General features: G+C 52.5%; 1 pseudogene; it reads right to left on the minus strand.

Moving 5' to 3' along the window:
- Positions 1–6,206: 6,206 nt before the first annotated feature.
- On the minus strand, positions 6,207–8,063 carry LOC100826960 (annotated as a pseudogene).
- Positions 8,064–26,768: the final 18,705 nt, after the last annotated feature.

Below are 26,768 nucleotides of genomic sequence, written 5' to 3' on the forward strand. Positions count from 1 at the left end.
TATCCCTGTCCTATATGTTTGCTCGTGAGATTACTTGTTGTCCCGGTTAATTGTCTATAAATCTGCCCCTGTATTTGTTGTTTGCTTGTGCTAGTGTTTTAATTATCTAAAGTAAAACGAAAATCACAAAAACATTGTTTAAGTGCTGCCTATATTTCGGTTTGCTTCATCCCCCTTTGATTGATTCACCTAGATTTAGTCCTAACTCGATTGTTGATAGCCTACTCCCTCCGGAGAAAATGACAACCTGCAGTTTCGGAGGAATTCTCACTACTGTTTTACACTAGATCATCTGTATTGATGAGTCGATTACCAGGATGCCGTCGAGGCATATGCTCAGATTGGATCCGGCGAGTGCGTCTAGGCGGCTTCTATGCAAGATTAGGTGACCTTGGCTCCGCCTCCTGGTCCCCTTGTATATGCAGGAGACCAGATCTCGGGTCGAGTCCAAGTCGATTACATCATAGAGATATACTATGTTTAAACTTCTTTGTCTTGAGCCGCAAGGTTGGGCATATGGACTCCTGGAGTCGTAGTACGCTTCCTCATGGGCCCCAGCTGGGTCATGATGGGTATACTCGAGTCGAGTACGTGGTTAGTCATAACCACGTCACCGACCGCGTGCTTCACTCTCTGGAACGAGGAGTGTCCGCCTCCATCTCCATGGCTGCTGGCTGAGCGAGGTTTATATTAGTCTCAGGAGAAAGCGATATGTAGGAGGGATCGAGGGTGGTCTGGTTTGTGCCTGTGCCCTCGGAAAAGGGGTGTTGTTCGCGATTATGAGGTGTGCTTTTGTGTGTCCCTTGGACTGTCCCGGTTAACGCGCGGGGTGGGAATCTGCTCGTGTCCCTTCCGGTTACCATGTGAGGCGCGACTTGTGAGGCCGTTTGTTTCTCGAGAACGGGGATCCAAGGGCGTGTCAGACGTCGTTCTGTTTCTTTTCGATGCATGTGTGCCCGATGTTGTTTCTTTGAACTGGCCAGTGCCGGTGCGTGTGCCATTTGTTGCAGATGATAGTTCTCGCAGGAATGACTGCTTCCTCCATCCATGGATGGATGGTCCTTTGGGTTTAGGCTTGCCCATGAAAGAATGTGCATTTTTCTTTCCAGAGCACTTTATCCTGGGGTCAAACACGGTTACATCCCTCTGTGCACCTCGCTTGTTGGTGGTGGGAAAATTGAGGAGGAAGCCGTCTGGTTGACACCTTCTTGATGCACTTACTGTCTTGCTTTTTGATTTTCATGGAATTTTCTTGTCTGCGCTTGTTTGTAGACCGAGGGAGTGTGGCTGACTGTTGATGGGGGGTCATACGCGCAAGGGTGCCTTTCATGGGGCAGGTGGGCGCGAGCGGTCTTGTCTCCCGGGGGCTCATGACGAGACACGGAGAGAGCACGCCTCCACGCCACCCTGAAATTGAACCCCGGAGCAACAACCGTGCTTGCACATGAGGTAAAATACAACGGACCACCCAACCCGTGCCGGGAGCAACACGTTCTATGTAGGCGCGTAGAATAGCTAAGTGCTCGGAGCGTCGCCTATTAAAACTCTTTCGTTCAGACGCTAATCGAATTGCACCTAGAGGCAGTTGTAACACATTTTGATATGAGTTTTGTCGATGGCCTTGGAACTTTTCAAAATTCCCTGACAAAAAGCATACAAAAATATATATCAAGCGAGCATGACAATGATTTGTTTGCTTCGGCAATCAAACAATGCAGACATAATAAAGCATGTTGAGATGGGATGAACTATCACCTTGATCTTAGGTTTGGAGATAGGAGGTCGGTTCTGACAAAACTTAGAGCCCCTTCTACGATACACAATCAAACTTGGATTGCTACCCAGCACATTATCCACCCTCTGAACATGACAACAATTAGATTTCTTTCAGTCAGACAACACATGCAGTAAATAATAAGGAATGAAACGATGGGAAGAACAATCACCTCCCTTACCAAGTGATCAGAGCCCCTTTTGGCATCCTTTTCTTCAGAAATTACCCGTGCGCCTGCAGGCAACATTGATACGGGTGCGGGTGGCCCGATCTTTCGATGAGATTGATAACTCTCGATTTGGGTAGGAGGTGACGTTGACGATCCGACTACGGCCTAGCAGGCAGCGCCTTAGCAATAGATACACCAACTCCAAAGGGTTATTGATCACGCGGGGGCACGATCAACCTGACCACGAAGGTCTTTGTTCCTGCAAGCAATCAAAGAACAAGCAAGAACAAGATAAATAGCGGATGCAATCTAAAATTGCGAATATACTATATCAAACCAATGTCTCAACGAGACGATAAGTTGGGGTTCCGAAAGCGGTAAAACAGGTGGTCTAACCGACACACGCGATTACACGAAGTAGTAGCGATGGCTAACTTTTAACTAAACAAAACCCAAGGCTCCATAGGGGGGCTCATGGGGTATAAATAGGAGGAGGGAGAGATATTTTCGTCCACCTTGAGTAAGGAGGCCGAAATCCAACTCTATCTCTAACTTCCCTAACAAACTACAACTCTTTAGGAAACAGAAAAACAGATCCGTCAGCTTGTTTTGTCCGCCACGGTCAGCACGAGTGGAATCTCTTGATGGGGCCAGATCCGTTGGAAAGGTCTTGTAATTACCTTTCCAACAAGTACTTGTTTGCTTGATTTGGACTCCGGATGCGGCCTGGGTGATTAAAACAAATTCGGGTCTCCTGACAGCTCGGACCCGAATCGGATTCAACTTTAATTCGTGATATCTTTCTCTAGCAAGCTCCGAATCATGTGCCGTTTGATTTGTTGGAAAGTACACTTGATAGACTTCACTTTGAATCTCCCTTTGCAGGCTATAACACTTCATCTTCACTTTGGACTTGTAAAGTTCAATAAGATGCCTAAATAATAAGATTACACAAGATAGTAGCTCCGCCTCTTTGCAAGTAACATATTGAAAACATTTTGTAATTGAATTCACCTGATTATAATTATTAGAGACACCAACAATTAGGGTTCTAATGGTCGTATCCATGGTTAGCATGTCCATATCAAACATCATATGTCAGAACGCGGCCACGATGTGGCCGACTGGCGGTGGTGTAGGGCAGATAACGTTGTGTCGAGTTGGTGACAGATGAGGATGTGTGGTCGAGATGCACCAGTGGCGGAGCCAGGATTTCAGAGATGGGTATGCAAAGGTTTTTCTCCGACAAAGAACAAGTCGATGAGAGAGTGTATACATAATGTACTAAAAATATTGGTCTTAATTGAGTTCTGGCTCAATTTATCGGTTACATTCATATCTAGGTTGAGGTGTGCCACTATGTATAGGTACATGATTGATGGTTAGACACATAAATTTAAAAAATCATGATTAAAATCGCCTTAGGTATAGTGAGAATGTCAAGAGCTTGGAGATAGTTAGTTACATCACATTGGTGAGCCATGCATATAAATATAGTTGGAATTGAAGCAGAGGCTGACACGTACATGTTACTCATACACATGTATGCTAAGTAGCAAGTACTAGTAGTAACAAACTTTTTGCCAAAAAATCTGGGTATGCCATACCCAGGCATTAGCCTGGCTCCGCCCATGGATGCATGGATGGCGAAGCGCTAACAGGGAGGGACACGGGTGGGGGTGGATGTGGCCGGCGGAGCAGAGGGGGAAGTGGATGGCGGGCGGTGGCTCTCTCAGAGGGCGGACGGCAAAGGACACAGAACTAGATTCCTTGGAGACTCGGAGAAGGAGTACTTTATGGTATAATGGACATTTCGCAGTTCAAAATTTTTCACTATCCCGCCACTTCGCGCGTCAGATTTTGGAAAAATTTCGGCAGAAGAACCGAGATTGTTAGGAGATGGACATAAACGAGCTACATTTACAATAAAAAAAATCATTGACGGGTGGGGCCGGGTCAACAAGTCAGTGACTTAAGTCAAGGGATCCCTGTCCCACAAGATTTGTTGAGCAGAGAGAAGGATTAATAGGAGATCAGTTAAGTACTGTACCAGCTACTCCATTATTGCGAGAGGCGACGAGCGCTTCCGGCTGGGCTCTGGTGGTGGCGGCCCAAGAAACTGAACCGCTGAACAAAACACAGGCCTGCAAGACTTCTTCCTCTCACACCGCACGATATGATTAGGTAGTACTCCATGCTACAATTACATGTTTAGATGGGTATACACAATAATTCCAAATACAGTGGAAGATGTGGATACACTAATCATATGACCGGGATTGGAGGGAATGAGGGGAAGGCAGATTCGAAACAAAAGAGCAAGCTTGCTGCTGATGCTATCCTGGTTGAATGCCACCTTGTTGGGAGTAATCTCAGGCTCGGGTTCAGGCTCTGAGAGAAAGTGGTTCTTCCCCTTTGACAAAGGAGGAGTTGTAGCCCAAAACATCTTCATAACACACCAAGCTCCATTGCTCCAGGTCTTCCCTTATTGTGCAGTGTTACGGAAATTATCTAATATAAATAAAGGAAATAGTTAGAATATATGCTCAATAATAATCTGAGTTCAGAAAGATGATGGCACAATTTTCAATCAACATGATCAAACTTTACGATGTTTGAAGCACAAAATTAGAACACGTCATATATTTAGCAATGGCGGCAACTCTAACACAAGGATTTTCATACCTTGGAGGCAGCGGGGGATCCGGGTCGTCGTCCTCCGTCCCGGCCAAAACCGAAACGGATCCGCCGCTGGTGAATCTATGTCCCATGAGAGATGGGACAGAGGATCCCTGCGCGTAGGCACCGCCGAGAACTCCTCCTACCGTACCGCACGCGTATCGGCTTGTCCTCTCTTAATTGCCGACGAGCCCTACACGGCTGGATGCTCAAACTTTCAGCGAGAGTCAGGCAAAAATCGTCCAGATGGGAAGAAATAGAGCTAGGTTTCTGATTTTCTCAGCGGGCTTTACGGCAGTACCGAGGTAAAGACCAGCGTCAAGTGATGACCGAACAGGTCACTGGCAAAATGGGATCGCCCAGTGTAGGGTAAACATGTCAATTTTTTATTACGCACGGTTCCCAAATATATACTCCATGGTTGGTGAACCGATGCGCATCGTTTTATTGCACCTTGCTCGGCACGATTCAAGTCCACTCAGAAACGGAGCCGTGGTCAGTACTACTCATCAGTAGTCACACCTAAAGAGGGGACATAGCTGCCAGTAGATGTTCACCGAGCCGTCGTATCAACGTGTGCTTACACGCAACAACACTTTACAGAGACAGATAGGAGCCGGGGGATCGAGGTAGACCTAGCCACTGTTAATGGGTGGAGCAAGGGCCGACCAATGTGGGCTGTGCTAGGAAACTTCCAAGCGAAGGAACCCTTCCAGGAAGGGGTTCCTTTGCTTGGAAATTCCTTCGCTTGGAATTTATGGGACCCACAAACCGAATAAAAAATAAAATCCTGGGATCATTCCAACCTTCCCCATTTCACTGGTTCCTGGGCCCCACCAAAGTCAACAAAAGTTAGAACTGGATCAAGTGAATCAATTCCTCAAAAAATTTCTTTTAGCTGGCACCCATGCAATGGCTAGAAGCGGTGCTCACGAGTGTGCGACTCCAATGCTGGCACTCTACGTACTTCAATGGTTTGCGCTTTCGGCAAACCAGGGGTTTCAGGGGAGAACAATTTGTAATAATGAGATGGTTAGGGGAATATTCCGTTGAGGAAGCAAATGGTACCGTTACAATTTGTCAGTTTCATGCAACTAGGAACTAAACATCAGAAATTGGGGAGGACGAGGACACCTTGGGTCGTTTGGAGGCTCACATGAGCTCAACCAGCGACGGCAATGCCCGAGGAACCGGCACGTTCATGGACCTATACAGATTCCTCACCTTGGCATGGAGAACATTTGAAAGCGAAGTACCTGGTCTGTCAGTGCCAAGGCCTTCAGATTTGTTGCCGTTTCCAATTAGAACAGTACAGTCCTCTGAAAGAGCTTCTTCTATGGCTTCTATTTTATCTCCTTTGCCAACTTCCCTGACTTTGAATCTAGCTCCCCATGATGGTCCCACGCCCTCAGGCCATTTTGTATTCTTCCCAGGTTTAGCACCGTATTCAACTTCACGTTCAGCTATGCTTTTTGCTTGCGCGCCATCAGTGGATTCACCGTTCACCAACAAAACAAATTATTTTGCCAGATCATGCACCTCTTTTGGTGCAACCTGATCGAAACCAATGACATCGATGGCGCCCTAGCTAGAGTTCGCATCCTTCCATAGCTCCAAAGATTCTGTGCCGGAATTCTTTTCTTCGGCTTCAAAATTAAGTTCTGCCACACAAACACTCTCATACTCAACTTTCGAGAATTCACAATATTCAGGTAATCCAAGCCTTGCTCTCCCAAACAGTGTTAATGCTGGCGCCACTTCAATTTCAGAATCCTCTATTGCTCGTTCTCCAGCCTGTAATACCTGAGTGTAGTCAGCTAAACTAGTGCCTTCTTCCTCACTCCCCTTGATCGCTTCTACTACGGGTTGGACCGCCTGCGGTGAGCCGGTGACAGTAGAATTTCCGTCGGTTATTCTGAGCAACTTCCATATGGGATCATTGTGGCCTAGTCGGGATAGGAGGCAATGTTTCTTGACATAGGCTAGATCCATGGCAAGGCAAGGAGGCGTCGTCGAGATAAACCATTTAGGCTGCAGGAACTGCAGGGCCTTGTCCAGCTCGTCGCGAGACGAGTGCATTGAAAAGCACACGTGCACACCCCGAATTCATCCCTCATGGGCTCCGTTAGCGACAGCTTCTTATTTGGCGATGCCTCCTGTTGCACGTGTCGTACATACCATTGCGAAGAAGACTGATGATGAGAGGCTCCGGCTGCTGCTTTGCCCGTGCCAGTGCGAGCATCTCCACAGCCTGCTCTGACAACCTGGGGAATGCAATCACCTGAAAGCGAGAGGATGCATGATCTGTGATGATCTCTGGTGCTACGAGAGAGAGGGTGTGGTAGCACTATGAACTCTTGTCCTTGTCAACGTAAATCTTTGACCCAAACGCCCTCGACACCTCGATCAGTATCTCCTCCTGCCCCAGCATGTCGGACACGAGATACACCGTCGGTGCGTTAGGGTGCTTCTAGATGCAATTTATCACCTGGAAAAAATATATATAATACATCAGAGCTGACAACGTTGGTCACAAGAGCTCAATTGTTTTTGCATACATTGGAGACGCCCTTAGAACTAGATTAAGCGGCACACAGACCTGGCGTATGGAAGCCTCTTTGGCAGGGAACTGCAGCGGGCACCTAGAGAACGTGCAATCTAGGAACAAGTAGTCGATGCGGCAAGAATGTAGCGCCTGCCTTTCCCAGATCGCGCGGCATTGATGTACCGTAGGGGCAAGCCCTCAATGCAGTCAGGCGTGAGGCGGCAGTCGCCGGTGTGAAGAACGTTGCCAAAGCCGCCCTCGAACAAGAAAATCACAGTGCCTGCAGGTGCGCACCAGCGGTATTAGACAATTTTAGAATCCGTACGTGGTGATGTCATTGATGGAGGAATTGACGGGACGGGGAATAAGAATGATTAACCAGGGCAGTGGTTCGCCGTCGAAGGCCGTGACGGTGATGTCGCCGTCGGGGTCCTCGACAAGCACCGGTGCTCCCAGCTCCAGCTCCAGGAACGCGTCCGGTCCAAGCTTGGAGGGGAAATTTTATAACACAAACATGGAGATGAGATGAAAACAAATAAATTAGAAATTGACACATAGGTTGGTGATTACTTGCGAAAAGATGTAGCGGTCGATGAGGACCGTTAGGTGCGAGGCGTAGACGGCGGTGACCCCGGCGAGGTGGTCGCAGTTGGCGTGGGTGAGGAAGTGGTGGCGCTTGAGGGCGGAGGCGGGCGTCCACGTGTCCACAGCGATAGGCAACCCTCTAGGCAGCTCGATCGGCCTCGTCTCTTTCTCCTCTGCTCCCTTGACCCAACGACGCCGGCCACGGGGGCTAGCCCCCTACTTTCCTCGCTGTTTTTATTTGCGGTCGGAACAGGGAAGCACTTTACCGCGCCATCCAAATCTTTTGAATTTTTAGCACGAAATGTGGGCATACTTCATGACTAGGGCTCAGTTTGGCATTGCTGAACTGTGCTGCGCTGAACTTATTTTTTATCTGCTGGCGAAAAATACACACGAAATTAGTGAAAAGATGGTTAGCCAAACAAGAAATTAGTGAAAAGCGGTCGAAAAAATCAGGATTATGACAAGGGTCCACCGCAATGCCAAACGAAGCCTAAGCCTTTCACCAAGAACTACTCCCTTATTGTTGGACTAAGCCTTTGACCAAGAATTACATCCCACGATGGCGACTAGGATGCGTTGCCCTGCTGACGGATCTCCAGGCCTTGCCGTCCTAGTCGTCCTCACGCCCCTGGATCTGGTAGCACCGTATCATCTTCTGGCCAGCGGTTTGTTGGTCCTGTGACTCCCCGCCGGAGAGAAACTTTATAGGGATGTAGCGAAGTTTGATCGACATCTTGACCTTCGGCTCGTTGGCAACACTGGCGACATGACACAGCCATGAAATCGCCCAGTAATCTTGAACCATATGCTCGTCCTCGCCGGCCTCAACGGAGACGGGCGACGGGATGGCACTTCCTACGGGCGCCGAGAGGGGAGCGAGGCCGCAGGACATCGAAAGAGGGCCACCGCCTCGGCTCCCTTGCAGGGTAGTGTTGGTGATGACGGGGTTGTAGGACGCAAGGGGCGCCGAGAAGGGCGCGAGGTCGCAGGACATCGAAAGCGCACCGCCGCCTATGTTGCCTTGCAGGGTCGTGTCTAAGATGACGGGGTCGTAGGACGCGGGGGGTGCTGGGAGGGGAGCCAAGCCATAGGACAGCAAAAGCGCGGCGCCTCCTACGCTGCCTTCCAGGGTAGTGTCGGTGATGATGGGGTCGTAGGACATGGGGGGCACCCGGAGGGGAGCGGGGTCGATGGACCATGAAAGCGCGCCAACGCCTCCGCTGCCTTGCAGGGAAGTGTCGGTGATGACAGGGTTGGTGGACGCGGGGGGCGCCGGGAGAAGCTGCGCCGAGCCGGACTTGGCGCGTGTTACCAGGACCTTGCCCCGCCACTTGGGGCGGAGGAGCATGAGTTGGTACGAAGGCGGGGCACGCCGTCGACGGTTGCCGCACTCGCCTGTTCACGGCCATGATGGCGGTTCCGCCTGCTGCAGCAGCCCGCGGATGGTCTCCCCGTGGGTCTTGTGTCCCAGGTTGCTAGTGAGATGGGCAACCCTCTCCGAGTAGGGCGATTTCATGCGGACGCGCAGCCGGCGGCCCTCCACCCTGGTGTGACGGTCGCGCTTCCCCGCAGCCATCACCTCGTCTAAGAACTGGGTCTCCTCATTCAGATCCGTCGATACCATGCTATGTCGGTGTGAGAGAATCACAACGCAGATCGAAGAGTAGATCAATCGGCCACGGCGGCTCTTGTGCGAGGAAGACGAGCAAGGGGTGGGTGCATTGACTGCGAGATGGGCTAGAAGAAAGGAGGAGTACGCGCCTATATAAGGACATGCCAATGAATGGCATGCATCTCCTCTGACATACGGCTGCTGCCATGGGCTGGCTGACGGGAGGCCCTGGCCCCACGTGTCATCCATAGCACCGTATATCAGGGGATCCTCCTCCCAATGAATGGCACACGGCCACACACTGGGTGCGGATGGAGCTCAACCATGTCCGCACGGACCGCACCCACCGGACCCAAATTCGTGCCTGGATTCATACCATACGTACCGCCAGGCCGTGACCAAGGGGAAACCCATCTTTTTATCCGGGCCGTTGCATCCTCAAAAACCTTTTTCAGGATCATGAAACAACAAAAAATCTTCGTTTCAACAACCATGCATGTACATGTAACATTTGCAATCATGCATCTGCCCCAAACTGACAACGAGTATCTGCAAGTGTTCCCAAAATAGACTGGATAAAACCAGTCACGCACTAGTAGTTTGCAAGATGATATGATCTGCAAGATCAGAAGTGAATGTGTGACACGCAAACAACCAAAGCTGATCAGGTGAAAGAGGAACTCTGCGAAGGGCTGGCTCCTCCAGTCCTCTAGGGGTACGTGGCCAGCGTCGGCTAACTCTCCACCAACTGTTTCGCCTAATCTCGAATTCGGAGCCCTCTACCTTTGATACAATAGTTTCTTGGGATGCCCGATCTTCACGGTAGAACAAAGATAACTTGACAAGCCTGATGAACCAATTAAATACCAACAACACACACAAAAATGGGAGATCCCTCCACACCAGGTTTGGCAATTCCTTGTGTAAGAATCGAAGAGTGTTTCTTCGATTGGAAGACAAAATTCGGAATGCTCCACTTTCTGTTTCTCCTTGCCCATATTTCCGTGTCCAAGAGTTTCACAAGTGATGACAAAGGGATTGTGTTCTGTAAGGATGCATTGTTGTTCCTAATCATCAAGGTATAAGAGATTTGTTTCTCAAAGATGCTCATGGGACTCCTCTCGCTTTTCACCAAGTTGCACTAAAATCAGGACATTAGTCTTGGTATATGCACCATGTGGTCAATCTTTTCTTCGTGTTACTTTGTTGCGAGGTGCACATCGTTCAGGTATCAAGGACAAGTTCGCTCCGCGATACATTCACCTTTTCAAGTTTCTTGTTTGCTTCAACCTTCCTCCAACCTCTCTAAGATACACGTTGTTTTTCACGTGTCCTATGCTCTGCTTCGCTTCTGTATCTATTCCTTGAGCTTCCTATCAGGAGCGTTTGGTTCACATCCTTCGTGAAGTTGAATGTCGCTCTTCGACAAGACCGTCAAGTTCTTCAAGGACGAAGCATCGCAATGTGAAGACCATCGTTGGACCGAGTATTCCACTTCCTTCCTTTCCTTCTTTTGGAATCTCGGGACGCGATTCCTTTGAGTGGGGGAGAGTTGTAACAGACCCTTTTCCTTTTAAGCCCTTTTGGACTGTTTTGTAATTTATTTGTTATCATCATGTTGTCATGTTCATGTCATCATCAACATTTGGCCATGTCATTAGCATCATGTCCCATTGAAATCAAATTCTTTTGCATAAAGCTGCCGTTCCATGTGCTTGTCTTTTGTTGTGTTTGTAAAAGCCTGAAATTATTTTATAGAAATCTTAATTTGAGTTTGAGAAATTATTTTCGGGTTTAGTTAGACCTAGCCACTCGTCTCTTAACTTATTGCGAAAAGCTAAATTTGCAAAACCTGTATTTTGTTTGAGGTTTTTGTTGGCCCAAAAGCCCACTAAACCAAACCCTAACTCCTAGCCTACAAAGCTAGCTCCCTTCCTCTTCTTTTCTTCTCTCCCTCTTTTCCTCCTGGCCGCCGCCGCCAGCACTTCTTCTCCCCTTCTTTTCTTCTTCCTCCCGTGCGCTCCCTCTCCCTGATATGGACATGCTAACCATGGATACGACCTTTGGTACCCTCAATTCTATAATATTTGACAAGATTTATGATCAGGTGAATTCAAGTAGTAATTGTTTTCATTGTCATACTTATGAAGAGGCGGAGCTACTACTATCTTGTCTCGTTTTATTACGTAGGCATCTTGTCGAGCTTTTCAAGTCCAAGGTCAAGATGAGATACGGTGGAGGCGAACGGGAGGGCCAACAAGAATCAAGCATTCATACAGATGAGAGGGAAGGATTTCAAGTGTACTTTCCAACAAATCAAACGGCACATGATTCGGAGCTTGCTAGAGAAAAATATCACGAATTAAAGTTGAATCCGATTCGGGTCCGAGCTGCCAGGAGACCCGAATTTGTTTTAATCACCAGGCCGCATCCGGAGTCCAAATCAAGCAAACAAGTACTTGTTGGAAAGGTAATTACAAGACCTTTCCAACGGATCTGGCCCCATCAAGAGATTCGACTCGTGCTGACCGTGACGGACAAAACAAGCTGACGGATCTGTTTTTCTGTTTTCCTAAAGAGTTGTAGTTTGTTAGGAAAGTTAGAGATAGAGTTGGATTTCGGACTCCTTATTCAAGGTGGACGAAAATATCTCCCCTCCTCCTTTATATACCCCATGAGCCCTCCTAAGGAGCCTTGGGTTTTGTTTAGTTAAAAGTTAGCCATCGCTACTACTTCGTGTAATCGCGTGTGTCGGTTAGACCACCTGTTTTACCGCTTTCGGAACCCCAAGTTATCGTCTCGTTGAGACATTGGTTTGATATAGTATACTCGCAATTTTAGATTGCATCTGCTATTTATCTTGTTCTTGCTTGTTCTTCGATTGCTTGCAGGAACAAAGACCTTCGTGGTCAGGTTGATCGTGCCCCCGCGTGATCAATAACCCTCTGGAGTTGGTGTATCGATTGCTAAGGCGCTGCCTCCTAGGCCGTAGTCGGATCGTCAACGTCACCTCCTACCCAAATCGAGAGTTATCAATCTCATCGAAAGATCGGGCCACCCGCACCGGCCCGATCTTTAATTCGTGATATCTTTCTCAAGCAAGCTCCGAATCATGTGCCGTTTGATTTGTTGGAAAGTAGACTTGATAGGCTTCACTTTGAATCTACCTTTGCAGGTTATAACACTTCAGCTTCACTTTGGACTTGTAAAGTTCAATAAGATGCCTACATAATAAGATTACACAAGATAGTAGCTCCGCCTCTTTGCAAGTAACATATTGAAAACATTTTGTAATTGAATTCACCTGATTATAATTATTTGAGACACCAACAATTAGGGTTCTAATGGTCGTATCCATGGTTAGCATGTCCATATCAGAGGGGGTGATATGAGGATTGTGTTGTTTGGTGTTTAGTTGTCGCACCAGTGGCACCCGGGGTACCACCGCTGAGCGACGCGTGGCCCCTTCCCCCGGGTTCCCGGGAAGGTCTCATCCCGGGGAGCGCCAACGAGCTTCCTGGCAAGCTACCAGCCCGAAATGGGCTAGCGGGGCTTCCAGGAATATTCCCAATTAGGAGCTTCCCGGGAGGAGGTTCCCGGGCGCGCTGGGCCCGGGTGCTTCCCGGGCTGACTTGCGGGGACTGGAGGCTCCCGGACGCGTGCCCCCGCCTCGGATCGTGGGGCCCACTGGACAGCGCCACACGGGCGCGTGGCGGGCGCGGAACGCGCGGTCCCACCAAGGCAAGGAGCAAGGTGCGCGGCTGAGTAAACGAGCCGACCGACGGGTAATTACCCGTCGGGTCGAAGGAACAGTGGTTGTCCAATCCTATCCTAGGGTCTTAGGCCCCTAGCAGCCAGGGAGAGTCGCATGCCTCCCCGTTGGACACTTGTAGCCCATGCACCGTGGCACATGTGGCATCCCCTTGTGTATAAAATGAGGACCCATGCCAACGGTCTAGGGTAGAAGAGGGGTTTTGACAGGGAGAGGGTGGACGGGTTAGTCGGTTGGTCAGTTAGTTGGTTCGGACGAAGCTCGCTCGATAGATGCTTAGTAGCTCTAGTAGGCAGCCGGCAGAGAGTGGTGAGGAGTGCCTAGCCACTGAGAAAAAGCCCGGGAGCTTGCCTGGCAACCGGTAAACATTTGATCCGTAATCAATATCAGCTCAGACAGGCAGGATGTAGGGTTTTACACCTCCGGGTGGCCCGAACCTGGGTAAAAATCGTGCGTACGTCTGTTCATGGACTAGCGCGTACCCCTAGCACTTTGCCTCGCCGGCCCAGTAGGGCCTCGTCGGCCGTGCCGGCGATCATCTGGTCTCCACCCCAGACGCCCCTACCGAACCTGAAAGGGGGACGTGGCTGCACGCCCCCGGTGTCGGAGCACCGAGCGACGACATCGGGCGCGCCAGGTAGGGGGCGCGGGAGTGGACGGCGCCGGAGATCGCCGGCAGCGGAAGTTCCCGTCGGCATCGGCTTCACTCTTCTTCGTCGACGAGCCTTGTCACCATGCCCACCAAGCGGGCTGGTGATTCACGCATAGACCCGCGTGAGGCCCCAGCGGCGCACACGCAGTCGCACGACGTGCGACCCGAATCGGGAGCTCAAGAGAATCCCGAGCCCTCGAGGGTGCAGCAAACGCAGCTACCTCCACCGCCTCCCCGACCGTCGACCGACAATCGGCCGAGGGGACCGGCTGCCCCCAGCGCTGGGGGCAGTCGGGCGAGCACGCATGGCGTCGCCCGGGCCAGACAACGGGTGGAGACGCGACCCGAGGATGCCCCGCGGCAGCGGCACCCGGGGCACGCTGCGTCCCGCCCCCTGGAGGTTCGCACCCTGCACGCCCGGAGGCGTCTGGGGCCAGGGCGGGAAGCAGCCGTTCAGGAAATCGGTTGCCCCCCGTGCGAACCCCGGCTGAAGCCATCGTCGCCGCGCGCGTCATGGTGCGGTACGAGCCGCAGCAGGGCACGCCGGCGCACGAGACGTGGGGCGAGGAGTTGGAAGCGCGTCTCGCCCTGGCCACCCAACAGCCGCAAGGCGAGGGTGCCCCGGTAGGGTCCGGCCACGGGCCGAACTCAGAGCGCGAAGGCGCGCCGCCCGCCTCACGACAGGGGTAGAACCCTCCCCCTTCTCAGCGGGGCCTGGTAGACGGGAGCCCGGAGGGATCCTCGAATTCATCGCCCACCGTCCTAGGGGGCGATGCGCGTGGCATCTTGAATGCCTGACAATAGGGGGATCTACGCCGGCGCTTGGAGCGCCGGCGCAGGCACGAGGTGGAGCGCCGGCACCCACTAGAGCAAGAAGATGCTCCCCTGGGCCCAGAAGACGGCTGCACTGAGTTCGCGCGCGAGTTGCGGCGGGTGGTGTGGCCCCGTAAGTTCCGAGCGCCTGCGCTCGGTACGTACGACGGGACCGCTAACCCCAAAGATTTTCTCCTGACCTATACGCTGGGCATGCATGCCATCGGCGCCGACGACAAGGTCAGGGCGAACTGGTTCCCGATGGTCCTGAAGGGATCAGCGCGAACCTGGTTGCTCAACCTGCCCGCCGGATCCGTCGCCACCTGGGCAGACCTGCGCGAGCAGTTCGTGAGCGCGTTCTAGGGCGGCTATAAGCGCCCAGGAACCATGGCGGAGCTGCACACCATCGTGCAAAAACCGGGAGAGACGTTGCGGGCCTTCGTCAACCGCTTCTCCAATCTCTCCTATTCTATCCCGGAGGCGGAGGCGGCCGCCATCATAAACACCTTCGCCATCAACGTCCGCGATCCCAAGATGCGTGAGAAGCCGAGCACGCATCGGATCCGGACGACGCAGGACTTGTCCGCCTTGGCGCACTTGTGCGCCATGGCCGAGGAGGGGCGCCTAGCGCCCGAGCTGGCAGGCCAGGCTGCCGCGACCCCGGAGCGGATCCGAGGCCGGCCGGTGGGGGTGCCGGCTGGGTCGAATCCCAAGGAGGGCGCAGCCAGCCCCTCGCTGTGCGGGAACGCCCTCCTCACGGGCGCGACAGGGTGCGCGCCGAGGAGCAACGCGAGTCCGACCGTTCCGGCGGCGACGAGCCAGGCTTCCGGGAGCCTCCTGGCGTCGCCTGTATCCATGGGGGATCTTACGCTCTCCCATCCCACACCGCGGTGAAGCGCCTCACCCGCGACGTGTGCGCGCTGTTGCCGGATGCGGAGCCGCAACAGCCGCTGAGGTGGTCGCACGTGCCGATCACCTTCAACGCCGACGACCACCCGGTGCGACAATTGGGTTCCGGAGTAATACCCTTCGTCGTCTCGCCGATCATTAGCAACATGACGGTGACCAAGGTCCTGGTGGACAACGGAGCGGGGCTTAACCTCCTGTCCGCCAGGCTGGTGGAAAAGCTCCAGCTGCCGATCGAGCAGCTGAAGCCCACCGAACCATTTCGAGGGGTGAACCCCGGGATCGTGCGCCCGCTGGGACGCATCACGCTGCCGGTCACCTTCGGGTCCCGGGAAGCATTCAGGACCGAGCACATAGTATTCGATGTGGCGCATACCCCGTTGCCCTACAACGGGATCCTTGGCTGTCCGGCGCTGATCAAGTTTATGGCGGCTACGCATTGCGCCTACGGCGTGATGAAGATCCCGTCCGTTTACGGAGTCCTCTCCATCGGGTGCGATCTCAAAGACGCTGCTTGGTGCGTTGGTGAGGTCGTCCGGGCCGCTGCTGCAGCTGACGCCGGCGACGAAGTTGTTGTCAAGGACGACGCCCTGCCGGGTGACGCCCCGGCAACGAAGAAAGCCCGCGCCACCCCGCAAGGGCTAGCCGGAGGAGGTGCGGGCTTGAGCGCGCGTCCCGACAAGGGGCGGGGGCTCCGGGAGGAGGCCGCATAAGTGAAGAAGCTGCCCCTCCAAGCCGGCGACAAGGAGCGCACCGTTACCGTTCGTGCGAACCTGACCGCCGAATAGGAAAGCGCCCTCGTCACCTTCCTCCGAGAAAATGCCGACGTGTTTGCCTGGGAACCGTCGAACCTTCCCGGAGTCCCCAGGGAGGTGATTGAGCATCGGCTCGCGGTGCGCCCGGACGCACACCCCGTCAAGCAGAAGATCCGGCGGCAGGCACAAGAGCGGAAAGATTTCATCAAGCAAGAGGTGGACAAGCTCAGGGCTGCTGGGGCGATCAGGGAAGTTTTGTACCCCACTTGGCTGGCTAACCCTGTAGTGGTGCCCAAAGCGGGGAATAAGCTTCGCATGTGCGTGGATTTTACCGATCTTAATCGGGCATGCCCCAAGGATCCCTTCCCTGTACCCCGTATCGACCAGATAGTTGATTCTACCGCTGGTTGTGACCTGTTGAGTTTTTTGGATGCTTTCTCCGGCTACCATCAAATCAAGATGGCGGTCGAGGATGAGGAAAAGACAGCGTTTATCACCCCGGTTGGCTGCTACTGCTATACATGCATGCCTTTCGGGTTGAAGAACGCGGGCTCCACATTCCAGTGCGCCCTGCGAGAATGTTTGGGGCCCCAGCTAGGCCGCAACACGGAGGCCTACATGGATGACATCGTCATCAAATCGAAGCGTAGGGACTCCCTGATTGATGACCTGCGGGAGACATTTGACAACCTCCGCAAGATCAAGCTCAGGCTGAACCCGGATAAGTGCACCTTCGGTGTCAACTCCGGGCAGCTTCTGGGTTTCTTGGTTTCACACCGGGGGATACAGGCAACCCCACCAAAATAGAAGCCATCGAGAAGATGGAGTCCCCCCACAAGGTGAAAGATGTCCAGCGCCTCAACGGCTGCGTTGCCGCGCTTGGACGCTTCATCTCCAAGCTGGGCGAGCGTGCCCTGCCTTTCTTCCGGGTAATGAAGAAGAAGGGTCCAGTCGGCTGGACTGTCAAGGCCGAGGCGGCGCTCCAGGAACTCAAGCGATACCTGAGGTCACCGCCCATCCTCGTCGCCCCCAAGTTGGGCGAGCTGCTGCTACTCTACCTAGCGGCGACTGACCAGGTGGTCAGCTCGGTGCTGGTTGCCGAGAGGGAGGAAGACGTCCCGGGGATTGGGGCTGCAGGGCAGGTGGCTGAGCAGCCTCCGGCAACCACCTCAAGCCCAGGGACCACCCCAGAGCCGGCATCCTCGGCGCCGCGGAAGCGGTTGGTGCAGCGACCGGTGTACTTCGTCAGTACGGTGTTGCGCGACGCGCGGACAAGATACCCGCAAGTACAGAAGCTCCTTCTGGGGATTCTCCTTGCGTCCCGCAAGTTGCGCCACTACTTCCAGGCGCACCGCGTCACGGTGGTGTCCGGGTTCTGCCTCGGGAAGACCCTCACCAACCGTGAAGCCACCGGGAGAGTGGCCGAATGGAGAATGGAGCTGTCGGAGTTCGACCTCCACTTCACCAACTCCAAAGCATCAAGAGCACGGCCCTGGTGGACTTCGTCGCGGAGTGGACGTCCACGGGCGTAGAAGAAAGTGAGTCGGAGACCAGCCTTCCCGGCAAGCTGGACGAGGGCCCCTGGGTCCTCTACTTCGACGGTGTGTTCAGTCTCCAGGGAGCGGGAGCCGGGGTCGTCATCGAGTCACCCACAGGGGACCAGCCGCGGTTCGCCGTCCAACTCGACTTCGCTAACTCCACCAACAACACGGCGGATTACGAAGGCCTGCTTGCCGGGCTGCGGGCTGCGGTCGCCCTCGACATTAAGCGCCTGGTTGTTCGCGGCGATTCCCAGCTTGTGATCAACCAGGTGAATAAGGACTACGATTGCCCTCAAATGGCGCTGTACGTGGAAGAGGTCCGCAAGCTGGAACGGAAGTTCATGGGTTTGCGCTTCGAACACGTCAAGCAGAAGGACAACTTCGCTGCGGATGAGCTGGCCAAGATGGCAGCAGAGCGCCGGAAGCCTCCGGCGGGGGTGTTCTGTCAGAAGCAACTGGCTCCTTCAGTCACCCCCCAGACGGCTGCCGGGGACGCCCCTCCGGCAACCAAGGGAACCCCTGCAGCAGCAGGGGTCCATGCCGCTGATATGGCGGCATGCACGGGCAGATAAATTCCTCCCTGGGCGGAAGAGATCGCCCGCTATTTGAAATGGGAGGCTCTCCCGGAGGATGACGTCGTCGCGGAGCGCGTAGCGCGGCGAGCCAAGATGTACACCGTGATAGACGGCAGCGTCTACCGCAGGCGTGCGAATGGTGTAAAACTCCTCTGCGTGCCGCAGGAGGAAGGGTGTGCACTGTTGGAGGACATACATCGAGGCACATGTTCACACCATGTGGCCTCCCGGGCTTTAGCCGGCAAGGCTTTCCGGCATGGTTTTTACTAGCCCACGGCCCTGGCCAACGCAGAGCGGATGGTGAGGACGTGCGAAGCGTGCCAGTTCCACTCGAATAAGAGCAACCAACCAGCCCAGGCCCTGCATGACATCCCGTCCTCATGGCCGTTCGCGGTCTGGGGACTAGACATCGTCGGCAAGCTACCAAGGGCGGTTGGCGGTTACGAATACTTGTTTGTGGCCGTCGACAAGTTCTCCAAATGGGTGGAGGTGGAACCAGTGCGCAAGGTGACCGCCCAGGCGGCCATCAAGTTCCTTAAGGGCATTGTGTGCTGGTTCGGGGTTCCCAACAGCATCATCACCGATAACGGCACGCAATTCACGAGCGCAGCGTTTCGCGCCTACTGTGAAGACATGGGCACTAAGTTGCGCTTCGCGTCCGTCGCTCACCCGAGGAGCAACGGACAGGCGGAGCGAGCCAACGCAGAGGTTCTGCGGGGGCTCAAGACGAGAACCTTTGACAAGCTCAAAGGCCACGGGAAGCACTGGATCGAAGAACTCCAGCCCGTGCTGTGGTCCGTCCGGACCACACCTAGTCGGGCAACGGGCGAAACTCCTTTCGCCCTTGTCTACGGGGCAGAAGCGGTGCTGCCCCTCGAGCTCAAGTACGGATCTCCCCGAGTACGCGCGTACGGCGACGCCAGCCAACACGAGCAAAGGGTCGACGATCTAAACTTCATCGAAGAGCTTCGGTGCCGGGCTGCTGTGCGAGCCGCGCGCTACCAGCAGGGACTCCGTCGTTATCACGACAGACGAGTCCGTCCCCGGGGGCTCGAGAGCGGAGACCTTGTCCTGCGTCAGATACAAGGAACGAAGGCCGGGAACAAGTTGACTCCGAAATGGGAGGGCCCCTTCCGGGTAGTGCAGGTGACCAGGCTGGGGGCTGTCCGCCTGGAAACCGAAGACGGCTTGCCGGTGCCCGATAGCTGGAATATTGAACACTTGCGCAAGTTCTACCCGTGAAGCGGCGGAGCCCGACCCTCAGGTGATGCCTCCGATGCATACCTCTCGAACTAGTGTAACCGGACAGCCCCCGTGTGTAAACCACTAGTTAACTGTGAATAAAGAGAGGTGTTTCACCCCTGAGCTTTGTTCTTGCCTTGTTCATTCGCTTGTTTTCCCCCTCTTGCCTCCTGCTTTAAATGCAGAAGCAGAAGAGATGAGATTTATCTGATTTACCTGTGTTACTTGTTTTCATAAGTTTCAAAAAAATTTCAGCACCTCGGATCTGGTAAGAGTCTAACCTACAGGAAAGGGAGGAATCTTGTACACTGTGGTGCCCGTGAGCTGCCTACGGGACGCACCATACACCGGTGCCTTGTGGTGCGGGAGGACCGCAACACAAGGGGTTCACCGCACTCCGAGGCTTCTGGGTTGTCGGCTGGCCACCACGTGTGCCGTGGTTACCCGGTAAGCATGGCGGCGGAAACTGCGCCGCGTTCGGGGAAAAGGCGCCACGGTGCCGCGCGGATCCGTCGCGCGCGGTGGCAAGCCCCCCCCCCCCCCTGTGTCTATAAAAGGCGCGCCCCAACCACGGAATTGCTCAGAGCGAAGCCGGGTTCAGGGCCGTGAAAGCAGGTGGTGCGACGGAGGCGCGGAGGTGGTGCTTCCCGCCGGCGCCTAGCGCCGGCGGATGCGCCGCCCTCGCGCCCCTGCCGCACCACCCCATCGAGCCCACCCCGAGGGGCGCCGCAGAGGCACGGGGGTAGTGCGTGCCATCGGCGTCCCATGCCGACAGGTGCACTGCCGTTGTGCCCCTGTTGCGCTTCGTCAGAGGGGCGGTTCCGGGGCGAGGGTCGCCGCAGAGGCACTGTGGCGGTGCGTCCCGTCCGCGTCCGGCGCCGACGGGGTGCATTGCCACAGTGCCCTTGTCGTCCCCCTCCGTAGGACACCTCCGCAAGGAGCAGGGTCGACCGCGGAGACTCTACGGTAGTGTGTGCCATCCGTGCCTTGTGCCGGCGGGTGCACTACCACAGAGACCCGGCCGCATTCCCTTTGAGTTGAGCTCGGCCTCGTGCTGAGTCGCCGCTCTCGCCGCGCCCTCGGCGGTCTTGACCTGCACCTCCAGCAGGACGCGGAGGCCTTCGATCTCGCCACGGTAGTTGGCGATCAGCTCGCTCTTCTCGTCGAGCCGCGCCTGGGCCGTCGCGAGCACCTCGGCATGTTCCTTTCGGGAAGCTTCTAGGGTTGCCGCCATTGCGTCGAGCCTACCTTGGAGCTCCGTGCGCTCGACCTCCAGTTGCCGACGGAGCTCGGTCTCCGGGACTACCGGCTCCCGAGCAGCCTCCAGGGCTTGCCGGGCCAGCCGCGCCTCCTCTTCGGCGAGGCGCGTCTCCTCGCGCAGCCGGGAGAGTTCGCGCCGCTCTCTCTCGACGGCCTCCCGCACCTTGCCGAGTTGATTCTTGGCGGCGGTGTGGCGCTCCCTCACCTCGTTGTAGGAGGTGACGAAGGCGAACTGCTGGTCCCGGACGGCGTCCAGGAACCGGTGCCCCTGCTCGAAGATGCTCGGATCTCAGGTAAGAAGATTCCAAGCGACCCCGGCGAGGGTGCCGAGGTCGGTGCCGGGGGGAGCCCCCGAGGATGACGAAGCCCCAGCCGCGGAAGTGGAGCTGGGCGCGGGGTCGCCAACTTGCTCCCGGGGGTCTTGCCGTCCTTCCCCTACAACTTCCCCCGCGCCCAGGGAGAGTCGCATGCCTCCCCGTTGGACACTTGTAGCCCATGCACCGTGGCACATGTGGCATCCCCTTGTGTATAAAAGGAGGACCCATGCCAACGGTCTAGGGAAGAAGAGGGGTTTTGACAGGGAGAGGGTGGACGGGTTAGTCGGTTGGTCAGTTAGTTGGTTCGAACGAAGCTCGCTCGATAGATGCTTAGTAGCTCTAGTAGGCAGCCGGCAGAGAGTGGTGAGGAGTGGCTAGCCACTGAGAAAAAGCCCGGGAGCTTGCCTGGCAACCGGTAAACATTTGATCCGTAATCAATATCAGCTCAGACAGGCAGGACGTAGGGTTTTACACCTCCGGGTGGCCCGAACCTGGGTAAAAATCGTGCGTACGTCTGTTCATGGACTAGCGCGTACCCCTAGCACTTTGCCTCGCCGGCCCAGTAGGGCCTCGTCGGCCGTGCCGGCGATCATCTGGTCTCCACCCCAGACGCCCCTACCGAACCTGAAAGGGGGACGTGGCTGCACGCCCCCGGTGTCGGAGCACCGAGCGACGACATTAGTAAATAGGTTAATCACCTCACTTAGTAGACGCTTCTTATCCACTACTTAGACGATGTCATTAGTGTGTCTCTCCAGATATATTGTTGCCGCTGCAAACCCCACCGTATCCCTCCATTGAGACTTGTTGCATAATTAGATTAGTTCTCCCCGTAAGTCTTGCGAGTACTTTGTACTCAGTTGCTTTGCAACGTTGTTTTCTTCAGAGGTTCCAGCATAGCAGGTGAGCCGCTAGCTTCTTCATGGAGCACGACGTTGGATTCGATGTTTAGCCAAGAGATCCAGATCAGGGTTCTGAGACTCGTTGCGGGTTTCCTTCCAGCTTCCAGCCTCTTCAGGCCATGCTGTATTCTTGTCTGTACTCGGGCATAGTTCGACTTCCGCTGATGTAATGATGTAATGTTGGGACATGTGTCCTCTCTTTATAATAATTGTTATTCTGCTCCTTGTATGAGCTTTGTAATTACTCTCTTCTATAGAGTTTTGGTGATGATATTTATGTTGCAAAATCCTACGATGAGCACATTAATGTGTGTATGTATTGAGGTGTTTATCGTAGGTTAAGAACCTGAGGCTTGAATTATGCAAAGGTTAGCAATTTGGGGCTAAATTGTATAATTCCGGTCCCGAGGTCTTACACTCTGCGGCTCGGGAAGGGCGGCGGCGGCTCGGACTCCGGCGAGGCGAGGCGGCGACTGTAACATCCCAAAATTTTAAAACCTTTTCATATGCATTGCACTCATGAGCATCATGCCACAATTGCATTTTGAATCTTGTTTTGAATTCCAAAAAGGCTTTGAATAGATTTATTTCATTTTAAACCTTGGCCTTTTACCCAATTGAGTTTTGGATTTTAAACCAATAGGGTGTTGTTCATAAAAGGGGTTTATTGCATAAATGAGCTACCCCATATTTTTGTTATTTAATTTGGAGTTGAAAAACTATTTTATTTAATTAGTTTTGAAGCCCTAAAGGCATTATACACGTTGTGCCGATTCCAGAAAGGTGCGGAACACAATTTTTGGACAAACGGTTTGAAAGATATGAGGCTTTGAAGTAATAGGGTCTTTTCTGCAAAAGTGCATTTTCTAATTTGGCCGAATTAAAATAAAACGAAACCTTTGCCACGTGGCAGAACGCGAGTGGCGGGACCCTAGGGTTTCTGGTCGGCGGCCGGCGGCGCGCGGGGTGGCCGGAGGCGGCGGCGGGCTCACGGGGCGGCGCGGCGCGGGTTGCGCGAGGCAGCACGACGGGGCGCCGGCGCGGGGCAGTACGGACGCGGCGGCGGCGGTCAAACTTGAAGGCGAGCGCGTCACGGCATTCACGTAGGAGAGAGTAAGAAGGTGAGAGGGTCGGCGCGGGCGGAAGCTCACCGGAACAACGACAAAACGCGAAGAACGGCGACGTCCGTGAAGAACTTCGGCGAGAAATTAAATCTTAACCGATGCGAAATTGGACGTGGGGTTTGGGGGAAGTGGTAGAGGAGTTCGGGGGCTTCGATATGACGCATGGGGTTTCGGATTTGGTGGTTCGTGCGCGGAGAAATCGGAACGGAATCGTGGGTGACTTGGAGTCGTTCGTGGCCGGGCTTCTCGGGCAGACGGTTGGAGAAGAAGATGATCGCGGGTCCCACTGGTCAGTGAGAGCGGGCCGGCCGGTTCGGTCCGGTTTGACCGGTTTGGTTCGGTTTTTCTTTTCTTTTATCTATTTTCTGTTTTTGAACCTCAAAATTGATTCAAAGCTCCAAATCACTCCAAATAAAATGCAACAAAATTTGTAAAATCATATTTTCATACGATCTAACTTTTGGAACAATAATTTGCTCAAAATAAAATATTTAAAAAAAATACATTTGCCTATAAAATGGCTTTTAGGGCCCTTAGGCTATCGAAACAAATTATTTTTCAAAATACTTTCAAAAGCCAATTTATGGGATACCTCTATATATGCATAAAATCCCTTTTTACCACAATACCCTCATGGGTTAAAACGCAAATACCCAAGAGCAAGATCAAAGCCCAAAATCAAACAAAAGCATTTTTGCAAAAGGGTTTTCTGGGCAAACTTTAGGGTTTTGAAAGTGATCAGATGCAAGGGTGACATGATGCTTATGATATGCAATGCATATGAAGAGTTTTGAAAATTAGAATGTTACAGAACTTTACCTTTCTGGAAACCTTAGAACGTGTAGAATCTTTTGGCACTGTTTAAATTTAAACTTGATTATCGGAATCTGGACATATTTACAGAATGTTGTTTAATGCCATTTAATTCGTATCTTTTGTTTTAAAAATCTTTTTGACTTGAAACCAGTGCCCAAAAATTTGGTTTAATGTTCTATGTTCATTGGGACAGAGAAATAAAATATGATTTAATTAGTTGGCTGTTGCCAATAAAACCTTGTTTTAGGGTTTTAATCTTTTGTTTTTGTATCTTGCAATTAATCTAGTGTAATAAATCTTTATTGCTAATGCTTTTGGACCACAAGCATAACCTTGTTATTTATCCAAATAAAACCATCCAAATCATGCCACATGTTTTGCATTGCATCATGGCATGTTTTATTTTGCTTGTATTGTATGTTTATGTATGCATTGTTGCGTGTTTATTTTAGTTTACTTGGAGAGCGAACCGTGCAATTGTGACGAGTGTCTAAACTCCAACTGCTATCAAGGCAAGTTCACTTTGACCATGATCCTATTATTTTATTATGCACTAGATTTATTAGTTGCATTGTTAGGATTATTATTGTACCTATGCTAGCTATGATTCTCCTAGTAGTATAGGATACCCTTGCCATGCCCTTACCACCAATTGCCATCGTAGGTAGTCAAATGCTATGCTATGTTAGTATTCGAGGGTGGTATTATTACAATGTGATATTATTGTCATTATGGAGTAAAGTTATGATTTTCTAGTGTATGGCAAACAAACTAATGTAATGAACCATCTTGGGTGGTCTGCTTTGAGTATTTGAGATGTATGCGACGTCAGGTCCATTTCTATAAGTCGTCTCGCCATGTCTATGGGAGCGCCGGCGTCGCAAATGTGGGATGCCACCCGGGGTAACCAGAGACTAGACTAGTTTCCTATTTAGTAGCTTCCAGTACAACCACGTGCTAATATGGGCTCTGTCTTGATGGAGTAAGACATATGATCCTGGATCCGAGGTGACATCGGTATGTAGTAGTGTAGGTCGGAACGCATCCCTCAGGTGGTCTGGGTGATTATGGTGTGAAGATTCTCGTAATCGATGCTGTTGCTACTCTACTCTGAGGACAGCAAGGGATTAACACGTCGATTTCTTGTGGGGAATGTGTACAATCTCTCGAGAGTGTCAAACTAAGTACTTAGCCGTGCCCCCGGTTACGGACAATTATGAGCGACTAGATTTGGGAGCTGTAAGGAAAGTCTCACTCACTCTAATGTCTTAATAAAATGAATGGTTTGAACCTGGGTAGGATCATTGATGTGTCTACTCAATGTCCTTTAGATTAATAGGAGCATGGGTGTGTCTACCCCGTGTCCAATAGTGATAAAACTATTTGTTTAAAAATGATAGGATGAAACATTGATTCTTTTATGCAATTAGCCAAACCCCACCTAACCAAAATATGCATGTACTTGGTAGGTTCTTTTATAACCTCTGGTGAACTTGCCAATACATTCAATGTATTGACCACGTCGTGGCTGCAATTAACAATGCAGGTGGATCAGACGACGAGTGAGGTTCGTTGTTGTTTAATTGGGTCATGTGCTTACATTCCAACATGCTCTCACCTTGGAGTAGTTGTGGCTCATTTGCTTCTACCTTTCCGCTGCTTGGTTTTGAAAACTCTATTTTGATATGCTGACCCAAGAGGTCATGCAAGGTTGTAAGTACTCTTAAATTCTGGATGAATGCGATGTAATAAAGTACTTTGACCTTTGTATCTCGATATTTCATCTTGAAACTGTGTGTGCTAGTGAGTCGATCCAGGGACTAGCACTATATGAACAAAGATCGAACCCTGTAAGGGGGCGGTCGCTTCAGATGGTACCAGAGCAATGTATTGCATGTAGGAACGTGACCCTAGCTTGGATTAGGATATGACCAAACCTTAGGGTTAAGCATACTTACTTCTTATCCTTACTTGACCTATATATACTTTTACTCCTTATCCCTACCCGTCTAGATCATTGCTTTTACGTCTTACTCATGCATGTCATATTTGTTAATTTATTCTACCTTTACACTAAATATCATGTCATTGAACCACTAATGCATATTTTCTTCTTGTTATATTTTGCCATCCACCACTATAATCATGTTGTCATATTACACTCATATTATCATGCCTTTCTTTTTCCATTTTTTCAATTCCACCCTTAATCATAATTTTCGGCATTTTTCTCCACCCTACTATCTTTATCTTTTACTTTACATGCATTCAACCTCTTGATCATGTCATTGATACTCCTCTACCTTTCCTTCTTTGTTTTCTATAGATGGAAAGCCCACCACCACCCTTTGGCAACGTTCCACCGTTCACTCGCGTCTACTACCCCTCCACCGACGACGAGCAGCCGTTCAGTGCCCCCTTAGCGGCACTGTGTGTGTCCCTCGACCTGCCACCTCCCAGGTTCAGGGGCCGCGTCGAGCCCGCCGTGCCCCAAGGATGGCAGCCACGGTGGGAGATTGAAGCAAAGGTCCGCGGGCGCGAGATCACCCCAGCGACGCCCGACATCACCTTCATCTCCCGCTACCCCACCTATGAGAAGGGCCTCCAGTTTGCCATGCAGTGCGCCTTTGTGCAGGTGTGCCGGGATTACCGGAACAAGCTTCCCGAGGGCTCCCCCTTCCTCCTTTTTGGAAAGCGGAACCATGCATGCTCGGCCGTGGCAATAG

The sequence above is a fragment of the Brachypodium distachyon genome, chromosome 2, assembly GCF_000005505.3.
Source record: "Brachypodium distachyon strain Bd21 chromosome 2, Brachypodium_distachyon_v3.0, whole genome shotgun sequence".
Classification (NCBI taxonomy): domain Eukaryota; kingdom Viridiplantae; phylum Streptophyta; class Magnoliopsida; order Poales; family Poaceae; genus Brachypodium; species Brachypodium distachyon.